Source organism: Epinephelus fuscoguttatus, linkage group LG4 (assembly GCF_011397635.1).
Source record: "Epinephelus fuscoguttatus linkage group LG4, E.fuscoguttatus.final_Chr_v1".
NCBI lineage: Eukaryota > Metazoa > Chordata > Actinopteri > Perciformes > Serranidae > Epinephelus > Epinephelus fuscoguttatus.
In genome coordinates, this window is record NC_064755.1 from 23,914,186 (window position 1) to 23,928,120 (window position 13,935).

A 13,935-nucleotide genomic window follows, 5' to 3' on the forward strand; every position below is an offset into this window, starting at 1 on the left:
GGCTGCAATATAGAGCAGCAGGTATTAGAAAGGCATACTCAGTTGAGGTTAAAGTTGCTCTGCCAAGAAATGAGCTAGTCTACCTGTCTGGACCATGTCAGTTAAATATTTGCCTTAGGGACTTTTTGCAATTTATGAAAAGGGGTATATTGAAGAATTTGTGGGAGGGTCATCCTTGTTTAACTTCAGCCCGCGCGGTAGGGTCATGCATTTTTAAAAACAGTTCAGAGGAGGGTCATATCATCTATATATATAGTTAAGTTTAAATCACTTTCAATCTGCAGGTTTTAATAAACTCAGTTATGTGTGTTTGTGTTCAGTTTGTCTCAGTCACAGCTCTCGAGACGAATGTAGCAGCTTGTAGCGACATTGCATACATTCACCGCTCTTTCTCTCCCAGATGTCAGAGTAAGAGACAGCTTGTGCTGTTTGATTAGAAATTGGGACAACCAGATCAGCCGTCTCATGCCTCTTCAAAACTACTGTAGAAGGCAGTTCAAGCCTTTGTGATATGCTCCTGCAGCCTGTTTGACACACACAGACTCAGCTGAGCTGTTGATGAAACGCTCCCCTTCGTTCTGATATGAAATCCAACTATTTTAGTAATATCATGTTTCGTGCCTGTGTCGCTTTTCGTGCCATCGTTTTTAAAGATATCAGGCTCCTGGTTGTTTCCTTAGGCCAAACTGTGCTTTATTTTTTAGCATTTCACAGAGGGTGCAGAGGGTTTGCAGAGGCTGCTTTTATTAGAGGTTCAAATTCCTTCACAGACTGCACTTCAGAATAACACAATGGCCTATCTCGACAGCTGAAATGCTAATCGCAAATATTCAGAAAAGACTATGGACATATCTTAAAATACAAAAACTCTTGATGTCACGTAACGTGTTAAAAAGAATTAAGATACATTAATGGTGCTTTAATTTCAGTATGTGTCTCAAAATATCCACAGTGTGCCATGACTTGGTTAATTCAATGATATATTATTGTATTTTTTCCTTGGGAAAAACTTGACTTTTGTTCTGCTATAGAAAACTTGTGTCAGACTTCCGCTCCGTGCCATTTTCCCTGTCCTCTCATCTGTGTGATATAATGGTGGGAAAATGTTCCTCCAGCCCTTTTTCTATTGAAGACCTGTGTACAGCTCCCATGGTCAGTTGGGAGTCTCAAACACCACCCTCCTTCACCCCCGGGGACCCTCAGAACAAATAGTGGAAATCAAGCTTGCGTCTTTTCCCTGGTGACCACGTCTGTGTCTATAGAAAAGCTATGGTGTTTATTGTTGTGCCTCTGTTTATCCTCGTATGCACTGACCTGCCAGAGCTCCATGCACGCTGTTATTGATTCCCTGATCAGTTGGCTATGTGAATTTTAAAAAATTGTTTTGTTTAAAAGACAAAAGAAACGTTTCCTGTATTTGGTTTATTTACAAAATGCTACATTTTCAAGTCATGTCTGCTGCTGTATAGCGTTTGCGGTGAAATCTTCTGTTGTTCTCACATGTCGGGCTCGAGAGGCAGAGCAGGAGTATTGTTTGAAGCAGTTCACTTCTCTGTGAGGCCCAGGCCGAGGTCAGGGTAAATGCATTCATCTAGAGGGCCCTGAGGTCTCAAGGCTGCAGATAAAGGCTCCAGGGCGCTACACAGTGGGAAAAAAAGGAGGAGTTACTGAAGCAATAATAGGACAGAATGAAGCTCGAGCAGGCCTGTTGATATTCCCGGCTTCACGCACAGATAACATTTCTCACCCTGTCTTTTTAAAGGCTTGATGTGTCTACCTCTCTCCTTCCTGCTTAAGATTCCTCTCTCCTCCCTCCACCCCTCTGCATAATTGTCTTGTTTTTCTCCAGTACAGATGTTCCTTCAAGGGCATTCAGTGGTTTTGTAGTCAATACGGCCCGGTCTCCTCTTTAATTACACTACATGAGGAGGGAGTGCTGTCTGCCTTGCACACTACTTTAGCCTCTGGGCCTTCTGGTGCTTCACAAAGCAACAACAAAACTCCTATTTCCACATGTTTGTCCACCTACCAGATGCTGTTCCACACAACAGTTTGGGGAGTATTAGATGAGAGGTGAATGTAAATATAATGCTGGGAAGAACAAGCCAGGTTAATGCTGTACTTGTGGCCGGATAGAAGCGAGTGGGAGTGACCGTGTTGGGATGTGCAGATTGGTTCTGGGTGCTTTTTAGTGGCGGGCAGCGATGCGTGGAGAGGCCCCAACTGAGGAGCCGTACGCAGGAGGAGGGGCACTGAGGGGAAATGTCAGACAAATGTCAAGTATACAAGCTCAACGGCAAGCTCTTGCTAAAGCTCAGTGCTCGGAGGGTTGAAAAATGCCCGTCACTCCCCTTGTTTTTTATCCCTCCTCCTCCTCCTCCTTCTTTTCCAACCCCCCATGCTTTCTCGTAAATCCTCCCTGCCTTCCCCGCTGCTGCTGCTGCTGCTGCTTTCCCCTCCTCGTACACGCTGTCTGTCCATTTCTTCCTCGCCAGCATTCACTTTGCTTAGCCTCATCCTGGATCTCATCTCTGATTGTCCTTGTCAGTTGTTCTGCTGGTGTTTCCTCCTCTATTTTCACCTCACTCTTTTCTGCAGGGCTTATCAGGGGCTGTTAACAGCTCTGGCTGTCAGATATCTCTCCGCTGTTTACTTGTCGGGAGACATTCTCTCATCACTGCAGTGGTCACAGCCAAACAGCTTGTTTGGCCAGGCCCTGGATCCTTTGACACCGCACGCTGTTTGCTTTGAGTTTTGGGGGATCCCGTGACTAAAAACTGTCTGGCCCGCTTCAAATAGCCTCCTCAGGTCCCTGTGTTTGCTGCAGACAGGCCTCCCTTCTGCCCCTGAAGCAGAGCCAAAGCCAGATAGACAAGAGGCTTTTAAAATTAGGCAGACGAGCAGGAAAGCACGCTGCTGTGCCCATGCCCAGTCTCAGGGCAGGTTAGTCTTCATAGCTCCACAGGGAGGCACACACTCACACTCGCCGGTCCCCGCATAGCTCACATAACTCCTTCATATGATAGAATATTATCTTACAGTGCGCTGTCTGATTTCAAGGAACATCGTGTCCTCAGTGTTGTATTTTGATATTGATAGACAAATGTCAGAAGTCACATCTGCTTGTGAATGTTTAATGAATCAAAATGTCCACATACTGAAGCTGCTTTTGCTTTTTGAGAAAGCAAAGCTGAGGTGCACTTGGCTAAAAGTGGTGCAGTGTCAGTTTGCATTTTAGCGTCTGAGCTGTGTGGTGTAAGGTGAAATCTGACATAAGGAGACCTGCTGTCCTGTTATGCCACAGACAGTCTGTGCACTGTGTGTCCTTGTACTGAACCCAGGAGAAACGCAGCAGAGCGAAAGCATTTCGGAGGCCTGGCAGTTGGGAGAGCTCTCCACTGGCCTGAGAGACTTTTGCATTTGATAATATGTTTACTCCCTCCTTGCCAGAGACCCACTTGATATCTCTGGTCTGAGTGCTCTGACCTAAGGCCACTCCACAGCAGGGAAAACAGTTTCTCTTAGAGAATGTGGGGTAAGCAGGTTCATACGGACAAACGAAAGCTTTTTTTCTCTTTCTATTGTTTTTTTTTTTTGCAAGTTCAACAGTTTCATATCTTTTGATAGAGTTGAGAAGGATAAGGGCAATACTCAGTTTTTTTTTGTTATTGTCAACATATCCAACGAAAGAACCGAAACCAGCAATATGCCCTTCCGTGCTTTCCGATTTCCCTCAACTTTCTGTGGCACTTAGCCCCATGTCTATTGGTTCCTTCCTGCTGAAGATGTGAATGTTTAAATGTGCATCCCAAATAAATAGTGAAATAAAGAAGTAATAATCAAGTCTTTTTCTTTTAAGGCTGGACACTGCAGGTTTTAGCAAACAGTGTTCGTCATAATGAAGAAACCTGGTGCAGTGGTGTGGCTCATTTTGGACACTATCACTCAGGAATAAGCTGTGTCAGGCTTTTCTACATGGACAGTACTACAACAAATTCTTATTCTGGTTTTGGTTTTACTTGAGATGTAGTAGCAGTAAGAAAACTGCACAACATCTCGAGGTTTATCTTTTAAAACAGCAGACTTACACCCAGCTAGTGGTTAACAGACATTTTTCTTTATTTCTGTGTTCACTGTTTGTTGTTTTTCTGCCTCTCTATGCTAATTAATTTAATCAAAAGGTTATTGACAAGAAAGTATAAATTAATCAGAGAGAAAACAGAATGCAAATCCTCCTTTTCCCTCTGAGGCTTTTGTAAATTGATTTCCGGAGCTACCACATAGCTCATACTTCTTGTTGTCAAGATTAGTTGTGGAGGGATCGAACTGAGCAGAAATTATGCTCTGTTTGTGCTGGCTAAGAGCTGGATTTATTGATACTTTAGAGTAAGGCATGTATGTTAAGTTGGGTGGAATGAGTCTGCCCCTTTAAGTATATAAGGTATAAATTCCTGCTGGCTTACTCATTGCAGTTGTGAGGGGATAAAGAGGGGGAAACACACAGCACAGGCTGTATGCGCAGACTACAAGTGCAGGGCTGTACAGAGGCTATTTGTTGGCAATCAGGAGGAGCTAAACTGATGGCGGTGATGATATTGATAGAGGTTTATTTTGTGTTTGTCTGAGGGTGTTGTGCGTCAAGGCGGGCCGAGTTCTTATGATTATCTGTCAGTCTTTTTTGTTTAACCAACATCCAACAGCAGATACAAAGATGCTTTTTAAATATTTAATAGCTTTTCTGAAGTCCTGCGGTTATAGGGACAGGATGCAGAGAAAGGCTCACATTCCAGTCTTGTCAGTCTGGTGCTTTCCTGGGGGCACACTCAGCACCATGACTCAGTACCCATACATCTGATGTTTCCACCCGGCATGAGCTACTCGCCTGCGCTCTGCTCCATTTTGTACAAAGCTTAGGCAGCGTGCCAGCGTTAGTGCCAAAGAGATGGCACTCATGTCGATCAGACTCATTCATTCCTGCCCTCCCACAGCCACCACGCTAAAAATGGAATAATCAGATCCATCATGTTCTCCACTACCATGCGCAGCTTTTCTTTCCGTTCACCGGGTCACCAATGTGTCTGGGGGAAAGGAGAAACTGAACCTGTGCTCAGTAACCGTCCAGCATTTCAACACATCACTGCGGACGGACCTTGTAGGTAACTTCAGGATTCAACACGTGAGACTCGGTCGTCCTGCTCAGTTAACTCTGGCCCTGCTGGCACTGTTTGTGCGCGCGCACGCCCTTGTCTCTATTATTTCCCCGGAGGACTGAGGACTATTGATTCACAGCGTTACAACTCCATGGTGTCATTGAAAATAAATACATTAGAGAAAGCAGACAAAGCTCCCTTCATGGCAGCCCTTCGTTCTCTGTGTTCTTAGACGCTTATGTCTTTTTAAATAGTGGTCCAAGGGCAAGAGGAGCGACAACAGGCTGTAAATAGGGTTGTGTATGTGTGTGTATGTGTGTGTGAGTTAGAGCGAGAGAACGTGGACACAACAGCTTCTTTTGTCATTCCCTCACTGCTGGTCCTTCAGATTTACTATGTATGTACTGTATGTCAGTGGGAAAATATCAATTATCTTTTCATTAATTATTGATTACCACAATGTTGCTTACACGTGTTGATATCCAGATTTAAGTCAGTTAGTAAACTAATAGAAAGTAAGAAAAACTTGATTAGTATAACTAAAATTAGCTAATTTTACTGTAGTTATATCAGCAAACAGGCTGTGATGCTACATTAGCAAATCATATCAGCACTATTTTAAAGGACCTGATAAATATTTTGGGAACAATTCAGTTTTTGTACAGAGTAAATAACTATCATACAATTTGTTATTTTATGCTGAGCCAGGGGTGTCCAAACTTTTTTGGAATGGGGGTCAGATTAGATGTTTAATATCTGGGGGCCAGCTGCTTCTCGCATCATATGGTTTATTTTTAAAATAAATCACATCAATCACATCAACTGTTTCATCGTATTTTGAAAACCTATTCAACTTTTGACTGCTCCTGAAAGTGGTGACCCTCGCTGTCGCCTCTTTCAGTGGCACCAACAGGATTATATTTCATAGTACCTTTTAACACATAGGTTCACATACATGGACATACGCCGTCTACTCAGTGATCGAGCAACGCAATATTGTGAGCATCACAACTGAGGGCCAGAAATGTTTATACCTCTGGCCATTGAAAATGCTTGAAAGGCCTCATTAAAAACTTTTTATCTGCTGACGGACATATCTGTGTGCGATCCTCAAACTGTTTTTGTACCTCTGGCCTTTGACATGCACCAGTCATTGGCATCCAGATGTTTTTGCGTCAAGTGAGTGGACACATCCAAGAAATGCATCTCAGACACATTTATCAGTAAAAAAGAACCCAAAGACAGGATCTGCTGCTTTTGTCACAATTTTATTTTCAAGATAGGATGATAAATTGTTGAAAAATATGTATGCACAATGCGTACAGGATCACGGCTGCTGGCGCCACTTATTTGTTTGCTTTTTTACCATTACAGTAGCAATGTATAGTTCCTACTTGGTGCGTATCAACAAACTGTATGGTAGTCCTGTCATCGAGAGGTGAGCGGAAAAATGCAAAGTGATCTTGCTTGATTAAACAGTATTGTGTGGTGGGCCACATTTTGAAAGCCAAGTCACGGGCCATTTAAGGCTGTCCTCAGGCCAGACTTTGGACATGTCTGTGCTAAGCTAAGCTACCTGGCTGCTGGCTGTAGCTTCATATTTAACGGAGAGATATTATAGTGGTATCAATCTGCGTATTTAGCTTTCTGCAAGGACGTGAATAAGTGTATTCCCCAAATGTGAAACTATTAATAGTGAGCACTGTCAGTTTTATGAGAAGAGAAAATACTGAAAGTATACATTTGGGATTGCGTCTTCTCTGTGTGTGTGTTTTCTGTCTGTACATTCCACCAACATCTCTGCACCCACCCTCCCCTCCGTCTCCTTCCCCTTCCTGGCCTTTGCCACATTTTCTCCCATCTAGGTCACATTCATAAATGTCATTCCTGGGAAGTGTTACCAGCCGATGTTGGTGCATTCGCCCAAAACAGAGACCTTCTTCACTGAGTACCCAGAACTTGAGCCCTCTTAAAGCGAGGGGAAAAACTCTGTTTGGTTACAAATAGTTTTTCTGCTCAATTGGTTTTATTGGTTGCCTTTGGACTTTTGAGAGGCCTGGAGCACGAGTTGCGAGTGCGATTGGTCAAAGTGGAATTCTTTTTGCCTCACGCTTTAATTTGTTTTGAGTTCCTCCCAAACACAAAATTGTAACATATTATATTTGCCTGACTGCTCGAGCAGAGCGTGGTGAAAGTCATGAAAAGCCACAGACGCGTGTCCGCTGCTATTGCTAACTTTTAATGTCAACAACAGTGTCATTCTCCGCAATATTTCAATATGGTTATTGCAAGTTAGCAAAGTTCATTCATGATGACATGGGTATACAGTGTGTTATTGTCCATGTATGAACAGCAGGGCTTATTGTCCATTGATGGCCGGCGCCGTGAGTTTATCCGACTCCTGTCCTCTGTGGCCTACAAAGGACTCCTCTCAAAGCACTGACAGATTGGCCTCCTTTCCTAGGTTTCCTCTCATAGACTTGATTGACCAAAATAGGACCTGTGTGTCATGCTGCTAGCCTCCAAAGAGACTGACTGACACACTTGCACACAAACACACAGGTACTCATGCACACATACAAAGCTTCCTCTCCTCCCTCACGTTTCATCCCTTTTCGTTTACAAATTTTCTTCAACTTGTGCCCAGGCTGTGTGTGCCTGCTGCGACTGCCTGCTGTGACTGTGCCTGCTGTGTTCGTCTATGTGTGTGTGTGTGTGTGTGTGTGTGTGTGTGTGTGTGTGTTTGTGAATGTATGTGTCAGCCCAGTGTGTGTAGTGTGTTTCCAGCCTGCTTGATGCCTATTTGAGCCACCCAGTGCCTCTGGTGATAGGCTGCCTGCTGCCTTCTGGCTGTACAGCTCGGAAGCTGTGACTCATCCTTTGCTCTCACCACTCATTCATAAATCTGCGTGAATAGTATAACTTCCTCTCAGAGAGCCGTGGGCCCCCCCCGGCTCTGTGGTAGGTTCCCTTCACTCCTGCTCTAAATGGCAGGAAGGATGAGGGCTATCTCCGCCTCTTAGTGACGCCTCTCAGAGAGGTGAGAGAGACAAGTGCCCACGCCTGCTGCCTGTGCCTGCCCTTGGCGCCTGAGCCGTGCCTCTGTCTGTCTGCCTGCCTGCGTGCCCCGGCTCTATCCCTCCATATAGTGGAGGCCAGACCAGCCATTTACTCACTTGCTGGGCTGGCTTGGCAGTGCTTCCTGGGAGATAATGTGCCATGCCTGCAAGTAAGCTCCGAGAGCACGGGTTAATTCCACAGCGGAAAAAAAGAAATCTCCTGCTGACAAATCTCTCCTGCAGAGGTGAGGATGTACGCTGGCATACCGCAGTGAGAGGAGAGTATCCTGCTTTGCCAGAATAGTTAGCTAGGTTCACTGAGGTCACAGAAACACTGCTCCTCTATTTTCTTGCCCTGTTGTGTGTGTGTGTGTGTGTGTGTGTGTGTGTGTGTGTGTGTGTGTGTGTGTGTGTGTGTGTGTGTGTGTGTGTGTGGTAAGGAGGTGAGGGGGGTAGGGTGGGGGATTTAATCTGCTCCCTCTACCTTTCCCTCCACACATGGCTGAAATGTGTGTCTTTCTTTGAAAACAGATCCACTTCCCAAGGGCATGTCAGTGTGTGTTGATGTGGTTTGTGTCTTATTTTTAAGCTTCGTGACCAAGTGGCTTTTGCACCGAATGAGCTGGAAGGTACACAAGTTGAGTTTGAACATCTTAAAGTCAAACATAAAAAAGTTATTGTACAATAAGTAAAGAACAGTTGTTTCCTGTAGCAGCTTAGCTCAGGATGAGTCATGGATCTAATGGGCGTGTTGTGTGTGTGTGTGTGTGTGTGTGTGTGCGTGCGTGCACTATCTATAAAAGAGATATCAAGCAGGCCTCAGCCTGCCAGCGGTGTTTTACCGTCTGTTCTTTTTCGGAGCATGTGCACAATGAGGAGATGAAAGAACATCATAAACTCACAAAGGAGATCTCATGAATTACACAGCTAAATGAAATGCCTGTGACAACAACAACAACACACTTCCCCTCAAACCCTTTTTTTCTTCACGCTCCCAGTTAAGCCAGCATGAGGATTGACGTTATATTAGCTCCAAACAAAGTTTTGATCATGTCAGCTCTTTACAAATCTTCCCCCATATATCTTTCAGTGTCAACAATCCATAAAGCAGCTTGGCTTGTCTTATGTCATCAGTCTGCTTTCTGTCAATGACTGAAAAAAAATGACCTTGACCCTGTCTGGTGCCTCCCCTTCCTCTCGCTCCTCAGCTTGTTTTGGTAGGATCCCCAGGGCCTAGTGCAGTTGTCAGCACGCAGCCTAATGGGCACAGGTGGCTGGGGCTCCTCTGTCTTCTCCAGCCCCCTTGGCATGGCTCTCTTGGCAGACCGGCAGCTCCTTGGCCAGCCGCCTCAATGGGCCACTCCAACACAGCAATCACCAGTTGGTGCTTTGTCAGCATTGGGGTGGCCCGGGATGAAATATGGCTCTCAACTTTGAAATATGGCTCCTCCTGTAGAGAAATCCAGCAGCGTGTGAAGCGCCGCCGATGAGCTATACAGTGCCAGAAATCTGTGTATTTCCTCTTCCCGTATAGACGCAGAAATGCTATTTTATTCATGACGACCATCAAAAGTGATGACATGTTGCAGGGTCATCCCTGTTTCCCTCATCACTGGCCACAGCGGAGCAGAGTCCGAGAAGGGAAGGGGTGGGCGGGCGGGTGGGGGGGTTCAGTTGAAGAGAAATTGTACAGCTGTACTGCACCACGCAGCAGTCAGACAGCGGCTTGTTACTGTGTCAGATAAATATAGAGGTCTCTGGAGCTCCCCACTGCAGCTCTATCTCTGCCTGCTGCTTGGAGGGAGGGAAAGGCCGCGTCACCTGGGAGCTGCCACTATCCTCATTCATCCTCGCTAAATTGGCTCTGGACTCGCAGGACATTAAAGATCGTTGTGACTCCATGGTGGCAGATAGGGTAAGGTAAGATGACAGGACAATTTTGTCACTGTTTTCCCGTGACCTCACAGGACACCTGCATGACAACACAGTGCTGACCCATAATGAGATCACCAGAGAGATTTGTCATGGAGGCAAGGGTGTGGTTAAGATCAATATGATGACAAAGATTTTTCCAATATTTGTATATATCACAATACAGCATAAACAGTATACAAAGTGTCATGTAACTGTATCACCAGATGTAGTTTGCAGTTGTCATAACGACAAATCTGTTGACATGCAAGCTTATTTGTTGTTTTGTTTTCATCCATAACACTTTTAGGACTTTTTGTGCTTGTCGGCTGAAAAGTTAAGCATTTCATTCTTTTTGTGCTAGAGATAGTAGTATGGCAACTCAATGTCCACCTACAAGTTTTTTTGTGGGGCTGTCAACCCATTTACATGGTCCTCATCAGCTAGAAAAAGCAAGTAAGTGGACCTTGGGTTGCGATTGATTTGTTGAATGTTGTTTGTATGGCTGCCTCTCAAAGTCAAAATTTGAATCATTGGTTGGAGACCTCTCAGTTAAGTGAAAATATTCGAGAAGAGAGTGTACTTCTGGGGAACTTTTTCGTCCCTAGATTTAGCTGCAGAGTAAGCGCTCCTCACTTGCCCCTGCTCTCCAGTACAGGCAGCTGCGGACTCAGACCCAAGGTGAGTCCGAGTGAGATGGACGCAGCTGCCCAAATGAAGAGAGGCTTTGCCCGGTCAGGCTCCGAGATAACAATATCCTCTGCCTTCTTCCACAGTGCTGAAAAAGCACAAATATAGCAAGGCGAAACATGAAGCAGACAAAGCTTGTTCCAAAACGAGGGTGAATGTAGGATTAGCTTTCACTTTCACTGGCTGTTTACAGAAAGTGGCTCACATAGTAGTTCAGTTTAGGACTAGATGTTACAATCCCTGATGCACATACTTGTGACTACGACTGGGAGTAATAGTGATGTTGGGGGTGGGAGCCAAAGGGTTAGATGGACAGAAAAGAAGGGAAGAGCAAAGGTAGACAGGAAAGTAAAAAGTAGCATAGGGAAGGCAGAGTCAAGGAGAGACGATTGTGCGGACTGAACTCTCCACCATCGGACCGGGCCACACACTCTACCTCCCTCTACTCCCTTATTTTGATGACGGAAGAGAGAAGAAGCTAACAGGAGAAAGACTTACCTAACTTTTATCGAGGTGGAGTTTAACAGGTCGATTGTTGTTGCACATACTTGCAATTGTGGGTTAGAGTTGGAGCCATGCTGAGGGATGGGGTGGGGGTTTAGGGAGGGTAAAAGCTTCATCGGGGTCATCAGGTGGGAACCCTCCTTCACTGGTGTTTTGATGATAGGCCCATGTCACCGCCAGGGGCCTCATCGGCAACACCTGGCATTCCAGGTGCATCCCCTTCTGCTTTTACGCCCCTGAACCCTGCTGTTGTGAGTGGTATTTCGGGGCTCAATTTCTTGGACTTAATCATTTGGACAATATCAGTTTGTGAAATGATAACACGACATGATCTTATTATCATAATACAGTTACAATTAAGGATGATAAATGATAATATTGAATAATGGCTGTAATTTATGCCTGCTGGATGTATGTGTGACCTTCCCCGATGAGGGACCTGCTGTTCAATGATGAGCTTGCTCACTGACTTTAAGAACTCATTGACCCCCGCTGTTTGTCTGCGTGTGTGTTTATGCATCCTCCTGCAGCCTGGCTCCTCAGGTCTGCTGCTGATAGAGCAGAATGGATGCTTGATGGGGGTGGAGGTGCATTAGCACTCCTTTCATCTGCTCTGTCCTCTTGTGTCTGATGAGAGCGCATTTGTTGATAAGCGTCCAGCAAGCCTTTTGAAGTCCCAGTCTGGACTCGTCCCCCTTTCGGTTCCAAGCGCCATCCCCCACCACCCACTCGCATTAGCGCATCAATTACAGAGACAAGGCTTGCGGGGCTTGTTTGCACTTGAGTGTGCGTCAGGAATCGCCTCTCTCTCTCTCTCTCTCTCTCTCTTTCTCTCTCTCTGTGGCTGTCTGATAAACATGACAGACACTAGCCCACAGCTTGCATGTAAACACCGCCCATTCTCATTCATATTTTATTACTCACACTCATTTACTCAGCGTAGCCTCTCCACGCTGTGATCGCCAGCCCGCTTTAGCTTTTGTTCTGTTACACCTCTCTGTTTAACTGTGATGTGGTTTGAAAAATGCCATGACTTGCTGTTGATGAGTAAGTCCAAAATCTGCCATGCCACCACGATACAGTGATAAATACAGTTGTGTGTGTGCTGTATTGTGGTCTGTGTGTCAGCCCTTCCCAGCAGTGAGACACTGTTCTGTCCTATATGTAGTGTTGTGAGCACTTTTCCAGACCAGACATGTGCTTGCTTGTAAAAAGCTTGTTTTTGCATTCCTCCTACCTCCCTGCATAATATATGGTATTATCTTCCAACCCTTTTCTTTCCCTCTTCCTTCCTCCGCCTGTGTGTGGGGTAATGACAGCGATGCTCCTATTTAGGAAAACCCCTGGAACTTCTTTCTGCTTTGACTTTGCCTGTTGTTTTGTCAGCCGGTAATAGCGGGACCGCAACAGTTTTGTTTATCTGCTGTTTACGCTCGTAGCTACAGTATAGATGCACTTCAGAAATATCGGTTTTCGGTGGAAAGGAATGATGCCGTAGTTTGGTAGGGAGGCAGAAACATTAAAAAAAGATGCATGGTTTAATTTAAATACATTAGCGTGCCGCTCTTTCTGTGCCTGCAAATGGTCTCATGTAAAGAGGACAGCCACATTTCTTTTTATATATCCAGATGCCACATTAGTGGAAGCCTCTGTTTTCTTCGCTAAAACTATAAAGTCTTTTGTTACTTTACTTTGTTCCTGATTTCTATGAAGGCATCACTTTGTATGTTTTATTTACTGTACAGGGTGTTCTGCTGGGTTTTTTTTTCTTTGTCTTCTTCTCAATGCGGCAATAAAACTTTAGGAACAATAGCTGAATCTCAATGGTTGTTTTGAAACATTTACATTCCAGACATGCTTTTGACATTTTTCTGTTTATAAAGCTTTATCCAAATCGGATTTGAGGTCATAACTCAGTTTGAGAGCTCAAGCACAAAAGACTGGTTTTCACCATGCTGGCACGACAACTTTTTAAGGTCCTGGATAAACTCAGTAAACTCAGCGTATGCGTTTAAATTTATATGCATTTAAAACCCAGCTCCAGATGTGTGTCATCCTGAAAATGAATCAGGGGCAGGGAGGTGTGTGGGAAAAGATGTGTGTCACTGCCTCCCGGCATACATATGGCATGTACTCTATGTACTGTATGTACTGTATGTGTCTGCATGCCTAAAGCTTGCTCAGGCACAAAGTAGCTTTTGTTCAAGGAACTGTGGCATTATGACGCTATGTTTTTGCTCTGCCTATGTCGAGTCATTCATCCGCACTGCAGAGTACAGTTTCCTCAGGCTTAAATTTATGCATGTAGGAGATTTCTTTTTTTTTACCCCTTTCTTCTGCTCCATGGCATTTTTCAAATGAGTGGCTAATTTTGTTTACAGCAGTCATTACAGAGTGTGATCAGCTTGCCAGCAAGCCAGTGGTTCAAGCCCACAGACCATCTGCATTGTGCCACACAAATGGACAACTCTAACAAATGGTTATCATTAGATTTAACATAAAACAAACCACTTTCACCCATTTCATTATTTTTTGTGAAGCGCATGTTCACTCATTCTGTGGTACTCTCTTCAATTACTGTTTGCTTTGAAAAAAATATTTTCCCACAGCTGGTGAACATC

At 44.8% G+C, this 13,935-nt stretch overlaps 1 protein-coding gene across 1 annotated transcript in view; it reads left to right on the forward strand.

Moving 5' to 3' along the window:
• Window positions 1-13,935, forward strand: part of igf1ra (insulin-like growth factor 1a receptor) — an 87,772-nt gene that overhangs the window by 12,536 nt on the left and 61,301 nt on the right. The window lies entirely within an intron of this gene.